Source organism: Dromiciops gliroides, chromosome 1 (genome assembly GCF_019393635.1).
Source record: "Dromiciops gliroides isolate mDroGli1 chromosome 1, mDroGli1.pri, whole genome shotgun sequence".
NCBI lineage: Eukaryota > Metazoa > Chordata > Mammalia > Microbiotheria > Microbiotheriidae > Dromiciops > Dromiciops gliroides.
In genome coordinates, this window is record NC_057861.1 from 236,382,285 (window position 1) to 236,406,420 (window position 24,136).

Consider the following 24,136-nt stretch of genomic DNA (forward strand, 5'->3'; position numbering starts at 1 on the left):
AGCTTTTGTGACTCATACGCTTCTGGAGTTCTCTTCCTCCCCCCTCCCCTCTGTCTTCAGTCAAACTTATCCCCCAACTATTACCCTTCTTGACATCACCTTTTCAGGAAGATTTTGGGCATTTTTCATCTTGGGGAACTTTGCTTACTCTTTGTGGGGTTTCCTTGAAGCTATTCTCTCCAACCTGAGTAGCAGCCACCACAGATGCAGAAGGAGACGAACCTTGAGGAATTCTTTAGGGTCTCAGTTACTGAGGGGAAGGAGGGAGGCTTGGTTCTCCTTGTGATTCATTGGCCATCATACCATTGTTACTGGTGCTCTAGTTGGAACTGCTGGAGATGAGTTGGCAATCAATAGCAGTACTCCTACATGTCGTTTTCCCAAGTGACCCTGGTAGGCAGCATTATAGGGTTGATTATAATTTCGTGGCTAGTTTATGGATTTTGAAATTGTCCCATCATTATTCAAGGAAGGGACCTTATACCTACTCATGTTGCAGATGAGGAAACTAAGACCAAGAAGGCTAAAGGCCTGAGGAAAGGCCACAGAAAGCTGAAATTCAAGGCCAGATCTCCTGATTTCTGGTACAATATCCTATTTTCACTGTGCCACAGAAAGCCAAGTTTCATTGGGGTAGTAGAAAGGATCACTGTATCAGAGGCAGTAGAATACTGGGTTAAATCCTGCCTCAGACCCTTACTTAGTTGTGTTACCTTGTGGAAATTATATAATTCCACAGCTGGAAGGGATTACAAGGGGCCATTTTGTCCCACTTGTCTATGAATAGGAATCCGCTCTTTAATATGCTCAAGAAATGGTCATCTGACTTAGCCTTGAGGATCTCTAGTGAGGGAAAACTCACTCCCTCTGAGCCCATTCTATTTTCAGATGGCTCTTATTGTTAGGCATTTTATTCTTATGTTCTGCTGAAATTTACCTCTTTGCAATTGCCAACCATTTCCCCATAGAATAAGTTGACTTCCTAGCTGTGTGACCCTGGGCAAGTCACTTAACCCTTATTGCTCCACCAAAAAAAATCCAAACCAATAATAAGTTGACTTCCTTTGCTATATGAAAACCTTTCAAACACTGGAGGGGAGAGACAAAGATAGAGACAGAGATAAACAATAAACAGAGAGACAGAGACACAGAACAAAGGTAGAGAGACTTGTCATCTGTGCTCCTCATCTTTTTCATCTTTTTTTTTTCCAGGTGATTTGTAATGTGTTCTAGTGACCACATTAGTCATTAGATGACAGTATTAGTCACAATAATAGACCATTAAAAAGGTCTAATGACCATATTATTTCTGATTCTGCCTCATATGATCTTCACCGAAATGTTCTCTAGCAATATTTCTTCACTTATTGTTTCTAGATTTCCTCACATGGTTTTACTTTCTAATATTCAGTGCCATTCCACTCCCCATCCCCAACATTTTTATTTAACCCATCCTCTTCCACCTGCATAAAGTGTATTCATGGTTTTCATTTCAGCAAGTCTGTAAGGTCAAATTTGCTTCTCTGCATTAGCATCTCTGGTTTACTCTGCTTGTTACCTGTAGTTTTTATATTAGTTCATACCTATCTTGAGTCATAGGTTTTATTATCTCTTCTGGAGAGACAGTTTGTACTGTTATTGTCCTTCCTAAATTATAGTTACTTTCCATGGCGCCCATCTATGTAAGATACATGTAGATGTTCTGTTTCCTTTTCAGTTTAAAGTGTTTTTAAAAAAGTAAGATTCGTGAGGGACCAGGCAAATTACCTTATCCCTTAAGGAGGAGCTTGTCATGGTTACCTTTTAATGCATTTCCCAGAATTTCAGATCCTTATCTTAGTATATACTATATTCCTTTTTTAATTATAAAAGTATTTTATTATTTCCTAGTTACATGTAGAGATAGTTTTCAGCATTTGTTTTTATAAGATTTCTAGTCTCAAAATTTTCTCCCTCCTTCCCCCCTCCCCAAGACAGCAAGTAATATGATGTAGGTTATATATATATATATATATATAATCACATTAAATATATTTCTGCATTAGTCATGCTGTCAAAGAAGAATCAGAGCAAAAAGGAAAAACCTCAAAAAAGAAAAACAACAGAACCAAAACCAAGAAATAGTATGGTTCAATCTGCATCCATATCCCACAGTTCTTTTTTTTCTTCTGGATTTGGAGAGAATTTTACATCATGAGTCCTTTGGAACTATTGCTGAGAAGAATCAAGTCTATCACAGTTGATCAACACATAATGTTGATACTGTGTACAATGTTCTCCTGGTTCTGCTCATCTCACTCATCATCAGTTCATGCAAGTCCTTCCAGGTTTCTCTGAAATCTGCTCATCGTTTCTTACAGCACAATAGTATTCCATTACATTCATAGTATATACTATATTCTTAACCAATTCCCTAAATCTGCTTTTCTCTTCCAAAGGCCTTGCCTACAGTAGACAGCAGTGAGGAAAAGCCTATGTATGCCCCTATAATTCTCAATTTCTTGCTCAAAACTTTATAATTCTCAGCAATGCTTTCTTTCTAAACCATTTAACCTCTCAGAGCCTCCGCTTTCCTAATCTGTAAAATAGAGATGGTTATGGGCATATTCCACAACTCATTGGGTTATTGTAAGGATCAGATGAAAAGCTCTTTGTAAGCTATAAATGTCAGTGATCTTCATAACTAACAGTAGTATTTTAATCTTAAGTTTAAGTGTCCTATGATAATTGGTCAATCTTGAGTTCATCTTATCGAGGTGAGGAAATAGAGAAGCATTGTTTTTGTTTTGAAGTGAGCAGCGATAGTTGCAAACCAAAAGAAATTCGTTAATTCTGATGGAACTAGTCTTCTTTTATTATTAATAATAATAACACCTGGGGCAGCTAGGTGGTGCAGTGGATAGAGCACTGGCCCTGGATTCAGGAGGACCTGAGTTCAAATCTTACCTCAGACACTTAACACTTACTAGCTGTGTGACCCTGGGCAAGTCACTTAACCCCAATTGCCTCACCAAAAAAACCCAACACCCCCCCCCCCAACATTTATACAGTGTTTTAAGGTTCCCAAATCACTTTAGACCTGTTGACACCTACATTTGGTCTTCACAACAACTCCGGGAGGTGGGTACTATTACTATTCCCACTTTACAGATGAGGAAACATACAGATAGAGGTTAGGTGGCTTGCTCAGAGTCACAAAACTAGTTGAGTGTCTGAGGCTGGGTTTGAACTCAGATCTTCCTCCATCCAGGCCCAGCACTATGTCCACTGTGCTACCTAGCTAAGTTATCAGCTACTCATAGAGCAACTGTTGGTGATGTTGTTGTTGTCTTTATGCATAAAAGACCTCAATCTCTAACAGGTAGAGAAATCAAATCTGACCCAAATGCAGGCACAGTTGTGTTCTAGTAGGAAAGACACTTGATTTGAAATCTAACAACCCAGATTCAGGTTTTGGCCTGGCTCTGTGCTCTTGGACAAATCACATCCTTTCTCTGGGATCCATTGTCTTTACCTGTAAAAGGAGGGAGTTAGACTAGGTTATCTATAAACTCCTTTGTATTCCTTAACATCCTATGATGCTATGAAACCTGTAATCAGAGGCTATATCTCTAGTGTATAGATAGAAATCTAGTTGGCATTCAAGTCACGTAGAGGCCAAGGACTGAAAATAGGTCATGGCATTAGCAAGGTATAGGTTTCACTTTCAGCTGGGAATCATAGGTTCATAGTTTACAGCTAGAAAGGATCTTGAGGGTTGTTAAGCTTAGCATAGCGCTTGGATCATGTTGTTCAGTAATTTTTCAGTTGTGTTTGACTTTTTGTGACCCCATTTGAGTTTTCTTGGCAAAGATCCTGGAGTAGTTTGCAATTTCCTTCTCCAGATCATTTTACAGATGAAGAAACTGAGGCAAAGAGGGTTGAGTGACTTGCCCAGGGTCACACAGCTAGTAAGTATCTGAGGCCATATTTGAATTCAGGAAGATGAGTCTTTCTGACTTAAGGACTGGCACTCTATGTACTGTGCTACCTAGCTGCCTCCTAAAAGGCTTACAGTTGAATAAAGAGATATATTAACCCTAATTAATATACTATATCCAGTTCTAGCCTCATTCCTTAGCTCGAGGTCCACATCAGTGACTGCCTACTGGGCATTTCTAACTGGATGTGCTATAGGTACCTCAAACTCAAACTCATTGTTTTTCCACCCCCTAAACTAACCTTTCTTCCTCACTTTTCTATTTCTATTGAAGGCAAAACCATCATTCCAATCACCTAGATCTGCAACATCAGAATCAGTCATCCTCAACTCTTCCCTCACTTTCACTCTACATCTCTAATCAATGGTTCAACTACATCTCATGAACCAGAATATGGCTGCCACCCTAGTTCAGATGTTCTTTACCCATAGCCCAGACTATTGTACTAGTTTCCTAATTGGTCTCCCTGACTCAAACATTTCCCTTCTCCAGCCTATTCTTCAGGGAGTCATCAAAGTCATATTCCTAAAACACAGGTCTGCTGTTTGCTGTTTAGTATGCAAAACCTATAAAATATGGCTCCAGACTACACTTAGAAACTTATTAGAATGTAAGCTTCTTGAGAGCAGGGAGTATCCTTTTTTGCTTGTATTTATATCCTCAACACTTAGCATAGTGTTTGACACATAGTAAGTGTTTAATAAATACCTTTTCTTTCATTTCATTTTCTTTTTTTTTTTTTTCAAAGTGAGGCAATTGGGGTTAAGTGACTTGCCCAGGGTCACACAGCTAGTAAGTGTTAAGTGTCTGAGGCTGGATTTGAACTCAGGTCCTCCTGACTCCAGGGCTGGTGCTCTATCCACTGCGCCATCTAGCTGCCCCTCTTTCATTTCATTTTCATTCATTCACTCATTCATTCATAGATCACTGACTTTCATAAACACTCTGTTTTGTTTTTGTTTTTGTTTTTTTTTTGCCAAACTGGCTTTTGTACCCAACCTTTTTTCTCTTGATTCAGAACTTTTGGCCCAGTCATTCATCTGGGATGAACTGTTAGCTTACCACTGCTTATTAGAATTTCCAGCCTTCTTGAAAGTCACATGCTATCTCTATATTTTTTTCCTTTCTTCCAGCTGTTAATGTGCACCACTGACATCACCTTATATTTGTTTTGTGCATATTTTGTTTTAATTAGTATTTGTATATATTATTTCCCCCATAGAACCTAAGCTACTTTGTTGGCGGGGACTGTTTTGTTTTTGTCTTTCTATCATGATTAATGGCTGCATAGCCAGCTTCAGAGCTAGGAACACCTGATTTCAAGTCCTGCCTTTTACATTTATCCTGGCTTTGTGACACTTGGCAAACCATTCCTCTCCTTAGTGCAACTCTTTAAGACTTTTGAGTGATAGGTTAGTTGCCAGTAAGTTGGCCATTTGCAGTTGGAGAGGGAGTTTTCCTAACTGGGAGTGATGTTGTTGTCATCATCACCATTACCACAATAATCCTTGTCATCATCACTAACTTTAAAGTTTCCAAAGTGCTCTTCATATACTATCTCATTTGGTTTTTACAATAACCTGGGGGGGGTGGGAGGGAGGTGCTGTTATTATCCCCAGTTTAAAGATGATGAAACTGAGTCATAGTGTTTGGCACATAATAAGTGCTTAATAAATATTTATTGATGCAGATGGAGGTTATGGCTGTCCTATACCAACTAAATCAAAAGGTTGGACATCTTCTCCCCAAACAAATTAAAAAACAAAAATAAGCCCAATGACAAAGCAAAATAAAAGCTTTTTTTTTTTTGGGAGGCAATTGGGGTTAAGTGACTTGCCCAGGGTCACACAGCTAGTAAGTGTTAAGTGTCTGAGTCCAGATTTGAACTCAGGTCCTCCTGAATCCAGGGCCTGTGCTCTATCCACTGTGCCATCTAGCTGCCCCTGGAAGTTTAGCTTTATCTCTCTATAGCTCTTGGAGGTGGGATGATCAGATCTATAACATGTATCTTGAGCAAAAGGACATGTACTTTATAGCTTTAAGCCTTAATAAAGCGGTTTCCTCACAAACATTGGGAGGTAGATCATGTGTTATTATTATCCCCATTTTACAAATGAGGAAACTGAGGCTCTTTGAGGTGAACTGACTTGCCCATAGTCACACTGCTAATAAGTTGTTTATTCAGCATTCAAATTCGGGTCTCTTTTTTAAAGTACAACCTGTAACAGTCATCCTATGAGGGGCAGCTAGGTGGCGCAGTGGATAAAGCATTGGCCCTGGATTCAGGAGTACCTGAGTTCAAATTCGGCCTCAGACACTTGACACTTACTAGCTGTGTGACCCTGGGCAAGTCACTTAACCCCGATTGCCCCGCAAAAAAACAAAAAACAAAAAACAGTCATCCTATGAAACACTTAGAGCATAGATCTTGATAAAAATGCATTACTTGTCATGTTTCCTTTCCTTGGCTTGCTTTTTTGAAAGTTTATCACAGCACTCTTTTAAAATTTTATTTTATTTTTTGCTTTTGATCTTTTCTTATTAACTTTTCTCAATTACATGTTAAGATATTTTTTGAGTTCCAAATTTTTCTCCCACCCTCCCTCCGCGTTTCCAAAGTCAGTAAACAATTTAATATAGGTTATATATTACAATCATGTTAAACATTTACATATTAATCAGAACAAAAGGAAAGAAAAATGCAAGAAAACAAACAATAACAAAAACAACAGCAAAAGTGAACATAGTATGTTTCAGTCTGCATTCAGACTCCATAGTTCTTTTACTGAATGTGGAGAGCATTTTCTACCATAAGTTTTTTGGCATTGTCTTGGATCATTGCATTGCTGAGAAGATTTAAGTCTATCACAGTTGATACTGTATCACAACACTTTTGATGTAAAATTGTATGCGGTTCATTGCAAAAATATATTTTTTTGGCAGAGGTATTGATATCAATACTCTAAATTTGGTTTAATTTCAGTAATTGATTTAAGTACTTTAAATCCAGATATGTTAAATTTAGTACCCTTAATGATAGTGTCTTCCCTCTGTTGATGATATGTAGAATTTATCCTGTATATATCTTGTTTGCATATGGTAGTAGTTTGCATGCTGTCTCCTTCACCAGACTGTGAGCTTCTCGAGAGCAGGGACTATCTTTTGCCTTTCTTTGTACACTCAGAGCTTAGCATGGTATCTGGAACACAGTAAGCACTCAAGAAAAGCTTGCTGATTGACTCTGTACTTAAAGATTTGGGGAGGGGGGGCAAGTTTCACCCAATATGGCTAACATTATCTTATCTGACCTCTACATGTAGGTATGTATCCAGTATAACGAATGACTGTTTACTTCAATAAAAGTTTTTTAAATTGTTGTTTGGGAGCACAAAAACGGAACAATAGTTTTTCTCATTTACAAAATTCCTAAATAGAATTGCCTTCATCATTGTAGAACTAATAATGCCATGGAATGATAGTGCTCTGGAAGGAACATTTGTGCTTATCTAGACCGCCCCATATTTTATTTATTTTCTTGGTTTTTTAAAAAAATACCATTTTATTCCTTTTGTTTTTATATCATTTAAATATTTGCCCCTTACCATCTCCTACTTATTGAGCCATTTAAAAAAATAATAGAGGGGCAGCTAGGTGGCGCAGTGGATAGAGCAACGGCCCTGGAGTCAGGAGTACCTGAGTTCAAATCCGGCCTCAGACACTTAACACTTACTAGCTGTGTGACCCTGGGCAAGTCACTTAACCCCAATTGCCTCACCAAAAAAAAAAAAATAGAACATAAAAAAGAAAGAGGAAAAATGTATTCAGAAAAATTAACCATGACACCAAGCATATTTGATGTTATATGACTTTATTTCAAATGCATAGCCCTCCATTTCTGTAAAGAAGGGAGGGAGGTACATTTTTTCCAATTTTTCAAAATCATCAAACTTAATTATAATTATGCCACTTTCTATTTTGCTTTTTGATTCTTCCTATTTACATTGTTATAGTCTTGGTATATATTGTTTTCCTGGTTCTGTCTGCTTCATTTTCTATGAGTTCATATATGTCATCTCAAGTTTCTCTGAGTTTTTCCTATTTGTCTCAACCCCTTATTTTAAAGATTAAAAAAACCCAATAGATCATTTTGGTGGAAAATTTATTAAAATGAAGTCAGAAATGAAATTAAAATTTTGAATAACAAAATGGGAGTGAAAATTTCTATTTTTATGTGTATTAGCTTCTATTCTATCATACCTTGGTGCAGGCATGGACTCTTGCCTGCTTGAGTCAATTGCTAAATGTTCATTGTGAACACTTACTCTTCAGAAATTGGCAAACTCTACAAATCAACACTTAATTTTAATTAACACTTAATCAACAATTAATTGTTTTGTTGATTATCTAGGCTTAAGAAAGCAATGGAGGAAATGTAATAATGCAGGTATACAATTCCCCCCCCCCCCCCCAGTTGATGTTTAGTATTTGCCAGTACACACTTGATGTGATTTAAGGTTTCCAAAGAGCCAGCACTTTTCCTCACATATAATCCGGTGAGGCTAAATACCATAAGTGTGTTATTCCTTATTCCTTGATGGATGAAAAAAAACAGGTCAGAGAGGCTATGGGACTACCTCAGTGTCATGTGGAATTAGGACTTAAACCTGAGTCTTGTGACTCACAAAGCTAATGTATTTTTTTTCCCCAACTATACCATGTTCTAGAAATATTTGGCTTCTTTAAAATACTTCTATTGTTAATGAAACCTCTCTGATAGTCCTATTAAAGCTACAAAGTTCAACTTGTAGTATTGAAATTATCGCCATAAAAAGTAACACAATATAATTAGGCTGGCATGTAGCTCTTGGTAATTGACTCTTATTTCAGGGCACATTGCTCCCTTGCTAAAGAAACCTGAGCTAGCTCTGGATCATTTCTCTTACCCAGTCAGCTGCTAAGCCAGACCCAAGCTAGTGGGGTCCTGAGCTCCCTTCTTTCTAAACGGTAGGAATTTACCTAGTTCTTACTTCTCTGTGAAGTATATTTTCTTCCTATTTTCTTAAGACTAATAACCTTTTTTTTTTGCCATTTAAGTATATTTGATATATTTTCTTTTAATGTCAACTATAATAGAATCTTCCCCCCTCCTAGAGAGCTTCCTTTTTTGACAAAGACTTAAAAAAGGAAAACAAAAATAGTTGAGCAAAACTAACCATGACACATTAGACAGATCCAAATATTTTTATTCTTTTATTTATTTTGTTTTTGTTTTTGATTTTTCAGGGCAATGAGGGTTAAGTGACTTGCCCAGGGTCACACAGCTAGTAAATGTCAAGTGGCTGAGGCTGGATTTGAACTCAGGTCCTCCTGAATCCAGGGCTGGTGCTTTATCTACTGTGCCACCTAGCTGCCCCTTTTATTTATTTTTTAAATTTAATTTTAAAATTCTAAATGTAAACATAAACAATTCCCAAACCAGGAACATTTCCATATGCAAAGTAGAACACAAGAGGATTGTGTATGAAACTGGGAATCTATTCAATATTGCTTGCTTTTGAAATGTAATCCAACTTGTTACTTTCAAAACTATCCTACTTGTCTGTACTTTCTTCTGATCTTCTCTCATATTTTTTCAAATGTTTCAATGATTTTCCTATTTTTTGGGGGGCTTATCATTTTCTGTTTTAAGCTATTCTAATTATTTCATTTTTCATCTTCCATTTCTTCTATATATTAGTACTTGTGGAGAATTCATTTTTTTCCTTTGTGTCTCTGCTTATAGTTGTTATAGACTTTTTTCCCCCTAGGTCGTGATCTTTGGTTACATCTGGATAGATAATGATTCTTCATAGATGTTGGTCTTGTTTATTTATTTTAGTTCCTGGATTGAGATTTTGTGCCTGGGGAAGGCTTTCCCTGCTGTTAAAATTTTGGGTGAGATGGTCTTAACTTGGGCCATCTGGGTCCCTTTACTGACCTAGAACTCCCTGAAGCTTTGAGGTTTTAGAGCTCTGTATTTTCAAGGCCTTCTATTATATCTCAGGATAAAATGCTAGGCCTGGAGCACTTCAGTCTTTGTGTTGCTGAACCTGGATTGTTTGCTTCCAAAGTCCGTGCCATGGGTTTCCAAGCACCCTGGGGCTTTCTCAGAGGGAGCTCTGCTCTTGTTTTTTCTGGATCAAAAACATTGCAGGCTGTTAGGATCTCTGGCTCTTCGCTGGTTGTGCTAGTGCTGGTAGGACCCCCTCCCCGCCTTCTATTGTCTGTGCGCTTTTTATGGCATTTTGTGAATTTCTGGGGTGGTTGAATTTTCTCATTGGATTTCTTGGTCATTCTTTTGTCTGGTGCTATTTTTAGGTCTTTGCTGGAGAAAGGTATGTGGAAACTTGGGCTGTCTGCCTCTGTTTGGGCAACCATCTTGACCAGAAGTCCCAAGTCCAAAATTATACGTAGTGTATCACATCCAGAGTCTCCAACTCTGCAAAGAAGGGGGGGGGATGGGCATTGTTTAATAGGCCAACAATTAAAAATCTCACTTTGCAGTTTTTGAAAATTGATTTGCATAGGAGCTAACTAACCTACAATTGTTTATGAACTAGTTAAACATATTTAAAATAAATTGCTTTTACTAATTAGTAGAGGTGGGGTCTTAGGGAGGCCTTAGTACCTTTTCTAGTTACCATGTAGTTCCTGGTTTTGACATTGTCTAAAACAAACATTTGAAGAAGATAAAGAGGGCTAGGTAGAATGTATTTAATGTAAACTGTAGTTTAACTTAAATCACCCAGGACCTTTTCTTTTGGAGAACAGTAAGGAAAAAAACCCCTTAGATTCTAACTATTCTAGTGGGAAGGTATGTATATGGGTGTGTATGTATATATAATATGCACATATACATACATATATACATATATGCAGATAGGTGGCATAGGGGATATAACACTAAGCTTGGAATTAGGAAGACTCATCTTCCTGAGTTCAAATCTGTCCTCAGATACTTATTAGCTGCATGACTCTGGATAAATCACTTGACCCTGTTTGCCTCAGTTTCCTCATCTATAAAATGAACTGGAGAAGGAAATGGTGGACCACTCTGGTATCTTTGCCAAGAAAATCCCAAATGGGATCATGAAGAGTCAGGACATGACTGAAATGATTGGACAGCAACAAATTGAAACTTATCTCTCTGATAGTAGCACATGAAATGGTCGGGTGGATTAATAATTGGCTGGATAGGGGCAGCTAGGTGGTGTAGTGGATAAAGCACTGGCCCTGGATTCAGGAGTACCTGAGATCAAATCTGGCCTCAGACATTTGACACTTACTAGCTGTGTGACCCTGGGCAAGTCACTTAACCCCCATTGCCCCGCAAAAAAAAAAAAAAAAAAAGGTTGGATAGCCAAAATCAAAGCGTAGTTGTTTTTGGTTTAGCATTGTTGTAGCAGGAAGTCTCCAGTGGATCTGTGCTGTTGAACCTTTTTGTCACTGATTTGGATAAAGGCATGGATGGTATGCTCATTAGATTTGCTCAGGCAGATTTCAGAAAAACCTTTGTAATAATCAGAATTGTCCCAAAGTGGCATGACTTGCCTCAAGAGGTGAGGGTTCCTTCTCCTTGGAGGTCTTTGAGCAGAGGTTGGATAATTACTTATTGGGTATGTTATGGTTGGGAGTCCTCTTGGGTATAGGTTGGGCTACATGGTTGATGAAGATTCTGTGATTCTAGAGCATTGTTCGTTGCTTCCACTTGGGAAGAAACCACTTCTCTTTTGCAACCACATGAATTAGGGAGCTTGATTAGGAAGAAAGGGGCTGACTAAAGGATCAGAAGTTTAGTAAAAGAGGTTGTTATTCCTTTTTACAAGTTGTTGGATTTTCTGAGGAAAGTTGTTCAGCAGACCCTAAAGCAAACTCTATTCTTGGCTTAACCATTTTACTTTGACCTATAGAAAACTACCTCCATCAAACCTAGTTTCTTTTATGTGTAAAACAGGTGGAAGTAATATGTCCCTACTTAATGCTGGCTCTTGTGGGGTGATAGAACCACAGACTCATAGTTTGTTAGATTCACTCCCTTCATTTTACAGGTGAGGAAACTGAGGCTATGAAGGTGTACAAGGTCACAGAGTTAGCTAGTGAGCATCAGAGCCAGAATTTAAACCCAGATTTTTTGATTCCCAAGTTCATGCCTTTTTCATATAACCTTAGGTCTGAAAAAGGGACCTTAGAGGCTGAGCTGTCCAGTGGTTTCTTTGCATAAATGAGGAAACTGAGTGAGGCCCAGAGGAGAGAGGTGACTTTCTCAGAGTCACACAGCTAGTACATGGAAAATGAAAGTCAAACCCAAGCCTCCTGACTCCAAGTTCCTTGCTCTTCCCTAAGACATCAGGGCTGGAAGGATCTTAGAAGTCATCTAGTTCCACCTCCTCATTTTACAGATGAAGAAATTAAGGTCCCTAGAGAAGAAGTGATTTTCCCAAGGTCAACACACAGTAAGTTGGTTGTGGAGCAGGGACTTGGAGAGCTCAGCTTTGCCCATAAAGTTTAGGGCTTTTTCCCACTAGCCAGCATTAAGAACTAAAACTTGGGGCAGTAACTCAGGGCATTAGAACACATGATGATTCGAGGCCACTCTCTATGTGTTATCCTTAGTTCTCTGAAAACATTTTAAATAAGAGATAAATGACTTTATAGTAACTGATAACTATGAAGGGAAGCTAGGTAGTGCAGTGGATATAGCACTGGGTCAGGGGTCAGGAAGACTGATATGGTCTCAGATACTTCCTAGCTATGTGACCCTGGGCAAGTTACTTAACCCTGTTTGCCTCAGTTTCTCATCTGTCAAATGGGCTGGAGAAGGACATGACAAACTACTACAGTATCTTTGCCAAGAAAACCCCAAACAGGGTCATGAAGGGTCAGACATGATTGAAATGAATCAACAACAAATAACTATTGAGTACTTTTCTTGTATATTACAGAACATAGTATTTGTATTCTTTTTATCATTCTTTTTGAGACAGGGTATTATGAAACAGTATTTATATATAGGAAAACCAAGGTCCCGAAGATGTTCCCAAATTCACATATGCAAGTCAGTTCCTATCCATTTTCAGACAAATATGATACCCATTTGTAAAAGTGCAGTATGATAAAGATAGCGGGACTAGGAGGTGATATTAGGCTGGAAGAATAATAATGGAGGACGATAACAATTTCTGTGGTTGTTGGTGCAGCTAATGTGATTATGATGAGGTTCTAGAAAATATTCAATATAAGACTGTGTGTGTTGTGGAAATCTTATTAAGGTTTTGCTTTAAATCCACGCACAGTTGAATGCCCAGTCTGTTAGTCAGTATGTAAAATCAGCTGTTTTGTGGTTAGAAACCATAGTCCCTTTGATAAGCGATGAATCAATCTATAGCCTTGGTAGTGTTATTTGTTGGTTTTAGAAGCCTTTTACTTGTTATCAATGCATTATAAAGATATCACCAATGTCTTTGAGGAAAGGGACTGCTTCTTTTTATTCTCTGTCTCCCTGATGTCTTACTTAATTAAGCCTGGCACATGAACTGAATTTAAAATTACCTTCATATAGATTGGCCTTCAAATTACTTCTTTGAAGCTACTCCAGAAAACATTTTGAAATGTTTTGGAAAAATATTTATTGAACACAATTTACTTGTCTCTGTGTGTAGATAGACACAGAAATATATGATGTCTCCTGTACCTACTTTTTGAGTCGTTAAAAGTTCAAAGCCCCTTTTCATACATTTAAAATAAAAAAAAAAATCACTATCTCTACAAGCCTGAGTGGTGAGGCCTTCAGATTAACTCCATTTGCAGATGAGGAAATTGAATGACTTCAGGAGGTCATATACTGAAGCTGGGACTGAAATGGATGTCTCCTGACTCCTAAAACTGTGTCTAACCATTCTAGGGAGTCAGCCAATCATCAGAGTTATTAATATCCTACTTACCACATGCTGCTGTAAAGTGTGAACATAAATATTTTGCTGGTATTTTATCTCCTTGTTCCCTATGTGCCAGGCTCCCTTTCATTCATTTCCCAGTGTTAACTGACTACATTGGCTGTGGCCACGCATGTTGTGGGTCACCTTTTCCAGGAGTTGGTGTTTGCGTGTGAATCTGCACGATTTCATGATGATCTGTGCACATGACCCCTCCATGCGCAGTGCATTCTCTAGTTACATGAGTTTTTTTCAAGACCTTATTTTCAACCTTTTTCTCTTGTTTGCTTTGGAAAAATGTGGCATGCCACAGCAATCATGGATATTAATAAGCAGTACCCATAAATTAATATTTAGTTTTCATTTAATCCACCCAGTTTATTACAGAATCATGGTTGATTAGGCAGGTGACTCATTGTTGTGATGTGAGAGGCAGAGCACTGGGTAAAGGAATGATTAGGGTTGCTTTTTAACTTGGCTACATGTTTTAAAATATTTTACAATAAGATTCGACCTTCCTTCTCTCCCCTAGCCCCTCATCAAGAACTTATAAAATTGTCACCAAAGATGAAAAAAAAATATGTTACAGGAAAACATAACCAAAGTTTTAGAAATCTGGCCTAGAATGCTGTGAAATGTTATTGCTAAATGAATCTTCGAAGAAAATGAATTCCTTTACTGGAACAAAAGTAATTTATTATTCCTTTCATGGATGTCTGCCAAGATTGTTCCTAGCAATATGAAGCTCTAATGGGTCTGAAATCAAACACAGTCTATGTTCACAATGTTGGTGTCCAGAAGGATCACCTTCTAGGGAAAAAGAAATATAGCAATAGCCTGGACCTTTAGCAAAACTGCCCAGGAGGGGCCATGATTCACCGATCTAGGTTACAGGGTTTCTCTATGAACTGATTGTATGGTCTAGAATTTAGAAGGGAACCCAGAGAAATTATATATGTGTGTGTGTGTGTGTGTGTGTGTGTATGTATGTACATATGTATGTATTTTTACTAAACACTGCTCTTAACAAATAGACAAGTTTTTTTTTTTAAAATAAACTAATGATTCTTGTGAGTAAACAAAATTCCAAGTAAATGTTTGGAAGATGTTTCAACCATGAAGAGCATGCACCCTACATTTGGCTGTTAATATGGGATAGAACCACAGAACTGTAGGCCCATATTCCTTGGTGCCAATTTTATTCTATTAAGGGCCAAGTATTTTCAACTCTAGGCTGCCTCTAATTGAATTATTAGAGTCATAAGGAAGCCTAAGTGTAGTTCAAAGTTTAAATTGAGAGATATCTTAGATTAGGAGTGAGGGGAAAGCAGAATCCGATAACTGGACTCCTGAAGGTCCCGGCTCTCCCTGACTGTGGCAAGTTACTGAGTCTTTTCTGTGCCTCCATTTTCCCTGCTCATTAAAGGAGGAAAATAATTCCTACCATCTGGTTTCCAGGGATGTTATACATAGTGAGTGGGAGATGCCCACAAAACCCTTTGAAGTTCTGGAAGAACAGTGCTATTTAAATGCATTATTGGAAGTTAGTAATGATAATTTTCAGTTTACATAGCATTTTTCATTCAGGGACCTGAAGGCACTTGCAAATATTATCCCCATTTTGCTAATGGGGGAATTTAGAGACTTAGAACTATTGTATTAACAATGTGACCTCCTTTTACAGAGGATTTTATTTCTCTGAGGGATGGCTATGTTTTTTTTTTCCATGTTGGCAATTTCTGGAGTTTTTACCATTTTGTATGTTGATTCGAGTGCATTACAAAAATTTGGCAGTTAATTTTTCAAATGTATTTTTAGCTGAATTCTCCTAATACACTTAAAATTTTTTTTTTTTTATTTAGTGAGGCAATTGGGGTTAAGTGACTTGCCCAGGGTCACACAGCAAGTGTCAAGTGTCTGAGGCCGGATTTGAACTCAGGTACTCCTGACTCCAGGTCCAGTGCTCTATCCACTGCACCACCTAGCTGCCCCCTAATACACTTAAGAGACTTTATCCTGAAAAGTTTTAAATCCTCTTTATAACCATAGGGCACTAGACCATTTGCCTGGTAAATTGGAAGAGGAGAATTCACTTTAATATATCTCAGAAGTTAAGCTGGTTCTTTAGCATACTAATTAGCCCCAAGTTATAAGAACAAAAGAATTTTGTATTTGGATGCTTATTAAAATTTTGATTAGTGGTGAACACTTATATGAGTTAATGTATCTTCCATTTCCCTTAAAGGAGGTAAGTGGGTAGAGAATTTTTCTTAGCCCAAATACTTTGCTCAATGAATATCTAATTGAACAGATTATAACCCTGGTCCACACAAGTGTAGCACCGTGAACCTATGACGACTTGGGGTTTTATTTCTTGGTCCATTGGCTACCAGGATGTTTCCAAGGGAGAGTCTTATTTTTATTGGCTTGTATAGATTATATAGGCATCGAGGTAGTGCAGTGGATGGAGTGCTGGTCCAGGAATCAAGAAGACATCTTCCTGAGTTCAAATCTGGTCTCAGACACTTACTAGCTGTGTGACCCTGGGCAAGTCACTTAAACCTGCTTGCCTCAGTTTCCTCAACTGTCAAATGAGCCGGAGAAGGAAATGGCAGACTACTCCAGGATCTCTGCTGAGAAAACCCCAAAAGGGGCCATGAAGAGTAGGACACAACTGAAAAACTCAACAAAACCAAATTTAAAAGACATACTTATGTGGGATTCATTGTATAATTTTAATCTCAAAGACAATCTACTTAGAGAAGCAGTTTTTACCTAAACTTTGTGTGTTCCCACATAAATTACTGACACAAATATGAAATATTTTCCATACTGTGATTAGTGCCATTTAGTATTCTGTAGAGAATAGTTAGTATGAGTTTTTTTTTTTTCCTGTGGCAGGTGGGGAGGTTTTTTTTTTTTAACCTCCTTAGAATTTAAACATAAACCATCCTTTTTTTGTGTGAATCTCCTTTGGAGGAAGGTTATATATAAAGCACTTAAAAGAGTCTAAGCTAGAGGCTACAAAAGCAGATAAAATAACTTCAGTAGCGAGGCCATTTTGGCTTCCCCTCACAAATGAAAAAGTCTTTACCACAGACTCATTGAGACATCATGAAGGAGAGACCAAAGTCAACATCAGCAGACAGATTTTGAGGTGAATGAAGCTAAGGGGGTCAGTCCATCTGATATCATCTGAATGCAGTGAGAATCATCCTGGGCTCCCTATACACATGAAGCTGATGAGCTGTGCTGTTTCTTTAAATCTAGACCATATTAAGAATAGATCCCTAGACAGATAACTGAGCTCCAAAATGGAGTTCTTGTATACAGTCCATAATGCAGAGAATCCCACTTTAGTTTCTGCAGAACCCCAATGCTCTTTCTAAAAGAAATATTCCCTATTCATTTGGTCTCATGAGAATATAATATCATTTGTAAAAAGATTTTCATATTTCATTAAAAAGTTGCCCTTCTGTGGAATTGTCATTCTGGGTATGTTATTCCTAGTCTGTCCTTTGTCCCAAAACTGTTATTCAGAATATGCAAAATCTTTGTTTTTTTCAAATGGAGAACTTAGAAAATTAATGAAAGCTATAGGAAGACTCCTTCCTACGTTCAAATGTGGCCTCAAGATACTTACTAGATGTATAACCCTAGGCAAGTCACTTAATCCTGTTTGCCTCAGTTTCCTCATCTGTCAAATGAGCTGGAGTATCTTTGCCAAGAAAACCCCAAAAGGGATCTTGAAGTCAGACAGTACTGAAATGATCCAACAACAGCAATAAAAATATTTATGCATAATAAAATCTGGGTAACTTTAAGATTAGCCCAAAGTCGTCCTTAGAGATTTTGCGTGCGTGTGTGGTATGTCTGTGAGAGAAACCCAGGATTTTCCTGGAGTCATCTTTCTTTTAAGAGGAGAGCTTTTTAGTCCAGCTATCCCATCTGTCTTCTACTTAACCTGCCCTGCTTTAGAAGCTAAGCCCAGGCTAGGTCTGGTGCTGACTGTGCAGTCTTTCAACAGGAAATGTCTCCATTTTTGGTGTGTTCTGTGGGAGGGTGGGGGCAGATAAGCCGTGAATGGAAACACAGAGCAGATTTCTGCCCCACCCTCATACCCTGACTGCACTTTGATCAGGGAAATAATGAGTTCCCCTTTCTGGCTAAGTAACAAACAGGTTACAGGGCTGTGCTAATATAGGAGGGCATTGACCTGCCCATAGAAAGGGGAAGGCCAGGCAAGTGGATTGAAGCTAGTTTGATGTTCTGAATCCTTTTCTGTGTTCCTCAGGAGCACTAAAAATTTGAACAATTTAGTGTTACTAATAAGTTGTTTGTTCACTTCTGGTTGGATGAGAAATATGTAATGTTGGATTAAGTCCATTTGAAAGGGCTATGCTGGTCTTGGAGAAATCCATGAATTAAATGTAGTCCAAGGCCACAAATTCCATGCTCCCCTGCGGGAAACTTCTTGATGCCACTGAAAGGAAAGAGTTGTTAATAAATACTTATTAAGAACCTAGTGTATGTCTGGCACCGTGCATCTTGTCTTGTGGAGTTGCCTTGGGAGGGAGAAAATACGTACCTATGTCAAGTTTATACAGAATAGATACATATTGGATAAATACAAGTTCATTTTGGAAGGAAGACTACTAACAGCTATGGTCTCGGGAAAGGTTTCATGGAGGAAGTCCAGGGTATTGTAGTTTAGCCTCGAAGGAAAATGAGGGAACCCAGGATATGGAAGTGAGGGGAAAGAGAACACTACAGGCATCCGAAATAGCCAGAGCAAAGGCAGGATTTGTAAAAAAGGAGTTGATCCTCTATGGGCATTTGCTAATTCCAGGCTCCCTATCTAAATGGATTCAAGGGTGCACTGATTCATATATTCGTGCTTTACTCTGGGAGCACTGTGGAACAGAACACAGTTGTCTGTTTCAGGGGAATACCAGGATCAGCAGCCAGGTGGCACTGAGAACATTTTGGGAGTACCCTTTCACATCCTTAGGGTCTTAGGGAAAAATCAAAAAGGAGCTGATTTGTCTTTGTGCCCTCCTGCCTTTCTCTCCATACCTTTTCCCCATCTCTTGGGCTGTTTGTTGTTCTAAGTAACACCTCCCCTAAAGAACAATTAGAAAAATGGTCATCGCATCATTTCACCTTGGATTTATTCCCATTTCTATTTTCTAAGCTCAATGATAGTGGTAATTTATCTTTACAGAGTGATAGAATTTGGACGGCTTATAGCTCTTTAGCTTGGTTTATGAGTTTTCTCACAACCCTGTCCCTAGCCTACCTCTTCTAACTTCATCTCCTATGATTTCCCTGCACAAACTCTAAATTTTGATAAAGTCAATCAATTAAGTGCTTCCCATTTCTACTTCCATTTGGAGAAGCTGCTCATATTATACATGATTCCTCTCCTTCCCCCTTTCTTACCTTGCTTTCCCCTCCTTATCGCCTCTCTTTCCTTCTTCCCCTCCCCTACTCTCTACCTCCAGTCACTTAGAATACCTTCTACCGTTCTTTCATCTTAATTTTTGTTCCACCTGTTCTTCAATCCCTCCCTTAAGTTCCACTTGCTCCGTGAAAATCTTTCCCAACTGCCCCAGCTCTCAGTGTGACCTGTTCTTCAGACCATTTATTGTTATTATTGGTAAATGACTGTCCTCAGAACTGAATCCTAAGCAACTTGAAGACATGGGCTATGCCTAATACCTTTTTTTTCCCCCCTAAGCCTGATATTCAAGCATAGCACCTTCTGCCTGAGGTATGACAAAAAATACTGGATTAGTCAGAAGACAGGTCACAGGTGAAAGAAAAAAAAAATCCTCTGTGGGCATATACTGAGAAAGAACACTGATTATAGTACCAAAGAGCAACTCTAGGACTTATAGAAGCCAAATTAGAGGGGGTAAATTACATGGTCTATGTTGGGACCAAAATAGGCAGGATTTGTTGTTGATGAAGGTGGTTGTGACAATTCCTTTGCTAAATGTAGCATTTTCTGGAAATAAAGAGAGTGCTAATGTCTTGTGGGTTTTAATGAGCCTGAAAACTGTTTCCCAATCTTAGGAGGGAACATCAGGTTAAATGGATCATTTGTACCTTTACTTATAGGTATATTCATAAAAAGTTTTCCATGTATTTATTTATTTATTTATTTTTGGTGAGGCAATTGGGGTTAAGTGACTTGCCCAGGGTCACACAGCTAGTAATTGTTAAGTGTCTGAGGCCGGATTTGAACTCAGGTCCCTCTGACTCCAGGGCCAGTGCTCTATTCACTGCCCCACCTAGCTGCACCATGTATTTAATTTTTATAACTAGAATGATTTGAAATACTCTCAAGGAGATTTCTAGTTCAATTAATACAATTGGTGGTTACATTTCAAACTGAAGAGTCTTTTTGTGGAATAAATATAAATTCTTAACTTGTTTGGGAGAAGAGGTGACAGTGAATTTTCCATAACTAGGGTTATATAATATTTAAGGAATTATATATTATGCAATGTAATAAAATGGTAATGTCAATAATAGCTAGCATTCATATAGTGCTTAGAAAGGGCTTTTATATACATTATCTCAAATGAAACTCAAAACACCTGTGAGATAGGTGCTGTTATCACCTCCAAGGGTATTATCAGGCTAAGTCAGGTTAATTGACTTGTCCAGAGTTCATACAGCTAATAAGCTGTTGGATATAATTCATAGAATTATTTCTGATACTTCATATTTATGAGAAGTATCTCTTTAAAATTTTAGATATCTCACTAATAGGATCATATTCCCCTCCTCCACCCCAAATCATTTAATTAAAGTCCTCAAGTCTATATTCCTTAAGAAGTAGGTGACATTTTGATGCTGGCCAGGATTTTGTATATTGTCAGAGATTCTGGTTTCTAGCTAAGAAGGAAATATTATTTAAGAGACAGAGAGACAAGGTGATAAATTTGGTTTGGAGTCAGAGGTTCTTGTCCCAATTCTACATCTTCTTCTCCTTTTTTTTTTTTTTGGTGAGGCAATTGGGGTTAAGTGACTTGCCCAGTGTCACACAGCTAGTAAGAGTTAAGTGTCTGAGGCCTGATTTGAACTCAGGTCCTCCTGACTCCAGGGCCGGTGCTCTATCCACTGTGCCACCTAGCTGCCTCAATTCTACATCTTCTTAATTTGACCTTGGGCAAGTCACTTAACTTCTTTGGGCTTCAGTCTCTTCATCTCTAAAATTGGAAGGTGTGAACTAGATGATCCAGAGCCTGGCCCAGTGCCTGATTAGATGTTTAATACAGGCTTGTTGATTTATGTATAGACTCTTGAAGATCCCTTGATGTTTTAAATCCTCTTATCTTTTTATCTACTTATTGAGGAGCTGAAAGGGCAGCTGGGTGGCACAGGGGATAGAGTTCCAGTCTTGGAGTTGGGAAGATTCATCTTCCTAAGTTCAAATCTGGCCTCGGATACTACTAGCTGTGTGACCCTGGGCAAGTCACTTAATTCTGCTTGCCTCAGTTTCCCAAGCTGTCAAATGAGTTGGAGAAAGAAATGGCAAACCACTTTAGCATCTTTGCCAAGAAACCTTAAAAATGGGGTCACCAAAAGTCAGACCTAAATATCGATGTTGTCTAGTCAGAAGACTTGGTGTCCTGGACCTGTCCTTGACACAGTCTGTGACAGCTTGCTGCACTGCTCCATGTGCTGGCCTTATAGTGGTACTTTGAGAAACATTGCTATTAAAAAACCAGGGGGCAGCTAGGTGGTGCAGTGGAGAAAGCACCTGCCCTGGATTCAGGAGGACCTGAATTCAAATCCGGCCTCAGACACTTGACACTTACTAGCAGTGTGACCCTGGGCAAGTCACTTAACCCTCATTGCCCTTTAAAAACAAAATAAAAAACCAAACAAATAAAAAAAAAAACAACAAAAAAACCCCACAACAGACCACAACCCAACCAACCATCCAACCAAACAACCAAACAACCAGTTACTCTTCTTTGTCCTCATCTTCGTCTTCTTCTTCTTCTTTTAGTGAGGTAATTGGGGTTAAGTGACTTGCCCAGGGTCACACAGCTAGTAAGTGTTAAGTGTCTGAGGCTGGATTTGAACTCAAGTACTCCTGACTCCAGGGCCGATGCTCTATCCACTGCGCCATCTAGCTGCCCCTACACTTCTTCTCTTAATAGGATAATAAGACTTAGAATGGCCCTTTGATTTTACCTAGCCTACCCCCTTCATTTTATTTTTAAAATGTTCAAAATTAAATTTTAATTATTTTAATTAGTGAAAACCCATCTTCTCTCCCCTCTTTCCCTCCCCCACATTAAAAAAAGAAGGGAAGTAAAACTATTGTGACAAATACATATAATCAAGCAAAACAAATTGTCACATTGGCCCTGACTTCCTTCTAAAATATATGTCTCAATCTGCACTGTGAGTCTGTCCTTTCTCTTTTGGGAAGCAGGTAGCATGTTTCATCATGAGTTCTTTGGAATTGTGGCTGGTCATTGCAATGATAAGAATATTTTAAGTCTTTCATCAACCCCTTTATTTTATAGTAGCCCAGAGCTGTTATTCAGCTTATCTTTACTTAATGCCACAAATACAGGAGCCTTGTCCCAGCAGCCAGTCTTTCTTAAAGTGGAGCAAAGAATGTGAGTCTGTTGTCCAAGTCCTTGATGGACACAATTGTACCTTAGTCTCTTCAGCTGTCCAAGGAGTGAACGAACACCTGCCCTGCCCCATCTCACATGATCCTTTTTTCTTTTTACCCAGATTAAAAGAGATCACATTTTCCACTGATACAATTGTATTATCCTCTTAACAACATTTCTTATTCACTGGTTTTCCAAAATTCACAATACAAGAAAACTTAGAAACAATAATAATATACACAATATCATGTATCTAGAACATGAAACAAAACTTACTACTAGTCAGATAACATCAGTTCAGTTGAATGCGTTTCCAAATTATCTTTCATATAAAAGCATCCATTTTTATCACCATTAGCATTTTCTCATGATTCTTTTTTCAGACTTTACAATGATATAACCACTTGGGAAAAAACGTTTTGGAAAAATATAGAGTATTCTAGAAATAGTAGGTGCTAAATTAGCTTGAAGAAGTTGACATACCTTCAAGATGTGATCCATTAATGCCTTTCCTCCTTGGATTATAGTCAACATTCGCAAAATTCTTTTAGTTCCTAGGGAGAAAAGCAGCTAGATAAATAAATAAGAGAAGAGAGTGTAGATCTCTAATACTCTCAATTTGCAGATGAAGAAACAGACCTAGGGAAGTTAAGTAAGGGAGTTCAAGGTCACACAAGAGGTCACTTCAGAAGTAGTATTTGAACCCTCTTCCCTCAAAGTTGTGTAGCCAAAGACATTTTGAGTTTTGTAATAGAACCTTTCCCTTCTTCAACCCCAGAAAATATACACAGTGAATTTTATTAATTGCATGTGATTCATTCTGCTTTATTATGGGAAGACATCTGTTTGACTTTTCACTTTTGTGCAGTATGAATAAATTGAGCAGGGAAAATGAACTTTGCCTGAAAGAAATAATGGTGGTACTCTAGTAGATAGAGGATGTGGAAATTCTTCAGAAAGAAATGAGGATCAATTGTTGCCAGTTCTCCTGAACAAATATTAAGTTATGAGAGAGAGATTAAATTTAGGATGGCTGTCTTACACTCAGAAATTTCATTTGTCAGGTAATATTGAACTGGGTGTTTTTCTGTTCAGTCTTTGATAGAACTACCAAGCCTCATGTAGATCTATTATATGTATTATATGGAGATCTATTATAGTTTTTTATGTTTTCGTGCACATGTGTGCATGTGTTTGCCCATGTGTATGCAACACTTTTGGCTGTTTATTTCTCTTTTTGGAATGGCTAATTTGGGAATGCAATCATTGAGGCTTTTGTACCCAACCCCATACGGGTTTATTCTTTGAACCAGGAGATCCTTTCTGCTTGGTCCTTTTTATAAGGAGGATTATTCCAGTTTCCTTTTTGTACCTTAGCCTAGCACATCTGTTTCTTTTCCTGGGAGGTTACTGCCATGAGTAATAAGGATAACAGGATAATGTTTCTAAAAGCTTAAATTGCCAGTGTTGGGTGAACATTGTGCAAGTAGCTTGGGCTGCCTGTTTCAGGTATAGCAGTACCCTTTTCCTAGCCCCC

The 24,136-nt window shown here is 38.3% G+C and overlaps 1 protein-coding gene across 3 annotated transcripts in view; it reads left to right on the forward strand.

The window, feature by feature from the left end:
* The window catches only part of GATA6 (GATA binding protein 6), a 42,955-nt gene that overhangs the window by 17,074 nt on the left and 1,745 nt on the right, over positions 1–24,136 (forward strand). The gene's annotated exons all lie outside the window — the stretch shown is intronic.